Source organism: Stegodyphus dumicola, chromosome 11 (assembly GCF_044657685.1).
Source record: "Stegodyphus dumicola isolate Sdum_Otavi_A_Nest chromosome 11, ASM4465768v1".
Lineage (NCBI taxonomy): Eukaryota > Metazoa > Arthropoda > Arachnida > Araneae > Eresidae > Stegodyphus > Stegodyphus dumicola.
Genome location: NC_140778.1, coordinates 144,668,643 through 144,673,781, shown reverse-complemented (window position 1 = coordinate 144,673,781; position 5,139 = coordinate 144,668,643). Strand labels below are relative to the sequence as shown.

The 5,139-nt window shown below is 38.0% G+C and overlaps 1 non-coding gene across 1 annotated transcript; it reads left to right on the top strand.

The window, feature by feature from the left end:
- The first annotated feature begins 2,574 nt into the window (after positions 1 to 2,574).
- Positions 2,575 to 2,690, top strand: LOC146994416 (U5 spliceosomal RNA). The gene has a single exon (XR_015044209.1). It is a non-coding gene; the product is annotated as a U5 spliceosomal RNA (small nuclear RNA).
- Positions 2,691 to 5,139: the final 2,449 nt, after the last annotated feature.

Sequence of the window (5,139 nt, the reverse complement as noted above, 5' to 3'; positions counted from 1 at the left end):
GCAAGAGGACGCTACAATTCCGCTACGCTTTGCGAGTTAACAATGAAGAGAATGGTACCCGAGACAAATATTTGTCTTGTTATATGAAAAATTTAAAAACGATTAATCTATAGTAGTCAGAAATTATACATTTTTTTATTAAAAATATTTTTATTTAGAAAGGAAGCATGAAATTTCAAGTTATCCCATTTTTCTTCTTTCATATATAACCGTCAGTTACTTGATTTTGACTTTAATTCCTGCTTGCATCTAGATATACGATATTTTTAATTGTACTTATTAGATTTACCTATTCTAATTTAAGGGTAATTTAGAGCACATGTTTTACTTTAAAATTATTTATAGAGTATGAAGTTAGCAGGTAGCTTCAGAACATAAATTATTTCAGGCAAATTTTTCATCGTATTAATATCAGTTGTGCTGTGCAACAAAATAATTTGGAGCCACTCTTAAATATGTAATTAAGAACTGATGAAAGTAAATTTGTTAATGCATAAGAGAAAGAGTATTTCTAAAAGAAAATTTGGCTTTAGGTACTGAAAATTATTCCCTTTTTTAATTAATATAAAATACATTTTTAGGAAATATTAAAAAATTAAATTTTAAATAATGCAGATTTAGAGCTCTGAAGAAAAAACGTAACTATTGATATTCGAAATAATACCAAGCATTTCAATATCACCGACAGTATATAATAATGACATACATGGCATTAATCACAATGAATCTTATATAAAATTTTATGGCTGTTAGTGATGAATACCAAGTATTTCAATATCACCTACAGCATATAATAATAACATCTATGACATTAATCACAATGAATCATATACTCCCTCTGTCGCAAATTGAATGCTACATTTGAGTACTGATTTTTGATACTGAAGATTTTCATGATTTCGTTTGCACATTTTCCAGAAATTTCAGGGTGTTACATAATCAATCAACATCAACTTTACTTACCAAGCATTCCCTCCTTAAATCAATACCAAAGTAGTATCAAAAATCCAGCTTTGGCACACCCTTAAGCCACGCCACATTTTATAAGGACTCTTCCATCAGTAATCGCGTAAAATCTTCAGGCTAATTAAATGTAAATTCAATTATCTGTCTTGTCTATACGAGCCAGTTCGCCTTATAATTTCTTCCACAATGGCATCCCTCACCTTAGGCAGACAGCCCTCGAGGCTATAATCACATAAACACGATCTTTCCGAAATACGGACAGTATAGTCCTTAGAAAATGGGGCGTGGCTTAAGAGCGTGCGAAACCTCTAAATTTGCGTGGATAAATTTGTAATAAAATAAGTGCTACGTTTGTGGAAAGTAAAAACTGAGAATGAAAATCTAGTATGCAAGCTATACAATCCTTGTACTACACCTTATAATTTTACTGATGTCCATGTACTAAGCTGCATCGAAAGTTATTTATGACTCCAAATTATGTACTTCAAATGTAGCACCGTTTGAGAGAAAATTTTCAACCGAAGTGTAGCAACTAGTTTGGGACGAAGGGAAAAAACAATTTTGAGATTGCTAATTTCAATATCATTAACAGCATATTTTTAAAAAATAAAACCATATTTCCTAAAACAAAAAGTATTACATCTATTAATTACATATATGTATGGATTCGACATGAATCTCTATTACTTCAAGTGCAACCACAAAACACTCAACCATATAGACAGAAATTTATGTACAGCATCACACTAATTCAAATGAGATATGCGCTTTAAAATTTTGAAGTTAGTACAGACAGCATTCAAGTGTTTCTGGATCAAAGATAAGGAATATGGGAGCTAAAAAGTAATAAATTTCGTAAAAAAGCTAACGCAATTTGCATTTCTTTTAAGATATATACTTGGATGCATTCTTAAATTTTAACTGCATTAAATTAATATATATACATATATATATATATGAAAAGTTAAAATATCATTTATGCAGAAAACAGAGATTATCTCCAAAATGATAAAAAAAATATTATGATATTTTTATTTCAGGATGACGAAAACATAACATGAAGCTGAACACACGTACACACACATATTAATAAGCTTGTTTATATTCAAAACCTGAGCGAAAGAAACATATGAAAAGAATTTTAAAGCTTTAAAATTTTACGTGATGATTGCTTTTGTTTAAGAAATTTTGTATTATGTATTTGTATTTAATCTGTATTGCATAAACAGATGGAAATGCTTCCAACAGTTATATGTTGCGATTAATTATTTTAATACAATCGTAAAATTTTTTAAAGGAAGAAAATTTTGCCTTATACCACGCAGCAATATACCATTCTACGTTATTATTAGTTACAGCGGCGCGTTTTAATAAAATACACTTTTTGTCACTAACGAGCCACATTACAGATAGAAAACGTATAGCAAAAAGGTACCGTAATGCGAGCGCCACCTAGTGATGAATTTCGCGAAAGCCACTGAAGACTGGGAACCGGAATTTCGTTCAGTCTGGCAGGCCTTGAGTAGAAGTTGGCCATGTTACTACAGAGGGACTTTCAAGCGGCGTTTGCAAAGACAATCTTACATTCTTTCATTCTACAACACGTCGATGCTCTGGTTTCTCTTCATCATTCGAGCTAATCTTTCGCCTTTTACTAAAGATTACCGTGGAGAGGAACATTACAATGAGCCTATAAATACCCCATAGACTCACCGAAGCCTATGGATACGACCGTCATCATCGATTCTCCTCCAGCTGAGCCTGTGAAGGATGTTCCTGAGCCGAACGTAAATAAAGAAGAAATCATCGTTGATAACCTGCTTCTGCAGATTAAGCAGCTTTACGCATTAAAATCGAGATTTGCAGAGCTAGAGGCGATGCTGACCAGATCCAGAAGGACAACGCCACTCGAGCACTTCGACCTCAAGCAAGTGGAAAAGGAATCCCAGGTAGTACTCTTTTCACTAACCTCTCTCGCCAAACGCCTGAATCTCCCCCTATTCGCAATCCCAAGCACTGAAGAAGAGTGCTTTCAAAAACTTTTTCGCGCATGCGAAAACCCCCCAGATAGTGATTCACAATTGGATGTTATTTCAAAATCTGTCAAAAAGATGCCACAATCTGAGAGAACTAACAATAATTCTAATAGCAGTGATAAAAATCCTATTATCAAACCTGCTAAACTAATTTTTGATCATCGTGAAAAATATAATCCGAAATCTCCTAAAAAATCATCGAATAATACTCCAAAAACAACCCCTACTAAAGCTAAAATGTCAGCCAAACAACCACCCCAAAAAAAGCCTAAAGTTGACTCCGAAGGATTTTCAATACCTTCAAAACACCTCATAGCCAAAAAGCCAACTCTAAAAGACCTAGATAAAGTGCCTGATAAGCAAAGTTCAAAGGAAGCCACTTCTTCTTCGCCTCCATCTTGGAGCGAGAGGAGTGAAAAAACCAGTTCTGCCTCCCCCCCCCTCACTAGAGGAAGGAGAAATTCAGGAAGAAGCATCGGAGCGGAGCGAAAGCGGGCCTCCCCCTCCCGCTAAGAATATTCCGCACTTTTTTGTCGTTCCGAACGACTGGAAATTCTTAGTCAAAGTCGTACAGAGAACTGTACCAAAAGCACAATGCCGAATGAAAGGCCACTATCTACGAATCACAGTAACCTCTGAAGAGGAGTATCGATCTGTAGACCACGTCCTGAGAAATCAGGGCGCGGAATACAAATCATTCCATCTGAAGCAGGATCGTCCCCTCAAAGTTATCATTCGGGGTTTCCCGGTGAAAACTGAGACAGAGGAAATAAAATCCGAACTCTCTCTGATGGGTTATAGCGTGATTAGTGTAACGCAGTTAAGACGTTACAAATCCCGGCACCCAATGCCTCTGTTTCTCATACAACTCAATCCGACCATCAGTGTATATGACATCTTCGAGGAGACACAAATTTTCGGCATGGACATCCAAGTCGAAAAACACCGTGGCCGCAAAGGAAAGGTATCGCAATGCTGGAGATGCCAAGGATTTTTCCATTCCAGTGCTGTATGCACACTTCCAGTCAGATGTCTGCGATGCGCCGGACCTCACTTTGCCCGGGACTGCCCCAAGCCATTTGAGGAGCCCAACATCTGCGCAAACTGCTCAGGAGGACATGCGGCGAACTGGAACCACTGTCCGAGGAATCCAGCTAACAAGACCCAGAAACAGAGGATCTCATCTAATCCCGTTTCGAAAATCCCAGGTGCCGGGAAACAAAATTTTGTACCCGCTCCTACTCCATTTAGCAGCACGGCCCCCTTATTCTCATCAGTAGTAGCAAATAAGCGTACAAATCCCGGAAGAACGTCCGTTCCTGCTAGTAACGCAGCAGCACCCACCATCTCCACTGTTCCTGTGACTGTTCCTGTGCTGGAGAAACCACCGGCCCAGGTTCTAGCCCTGACTGCAGCTCCGGACGACAACTCCTGTACAGACACACTCAGGAGTGTCTTTCAAATATCAAGGGAGTTTGGAATCGAACAGAACCTGTTGCTAGCAGCATTCCGGAAGGCTCTACCACAACTAAAATCTGCTACTTCAGGACCAGAAAGAGCATTCTATATCTTTGAAAGCTACTGTGCTCTCACTTCTTAAACTGCAACATTCAACGCCTCAAATAGAGACAATCTTCTCATCGGCTTCTGGAATGCGAACGGCGTTCTTCTCAAAATACATGAATTACGGGACTATATCAGTGAGCATGCTGTGGACCTCTTCCTTGTTCAGGAAACTCATCTGGTTGAGGAACGTAGCGCCAATATTCCTAATTATTACTGCTACCACAATGATAGAGCGGCTAGTAACATTGACGCTATTCGCGCTAGTGGTGGCACTGCTATTTATGTAAAACGCACTGTCAAACACAGTAGAATTCCAACTCCGCACATGGAGGCTCTTGAAGCAACTATCGTCCAAATTTATATTCAAAATTTACCCCCCATAGCAGTAGCGTCCAGCTATATGCCTCCAAGAAAGGGACCAAACTTTCTTCCTGACCTTAAAAAACTTAGCGGAGTCTTAAATAACATGATTATTGCAGGAGATTTTAATGCCCGCCATAGAAGTTGGGATTGCGTCACTGCCAATAACTATGGTGATAAATTAAAAAACTGGGCTCAGGGCGCCCACATC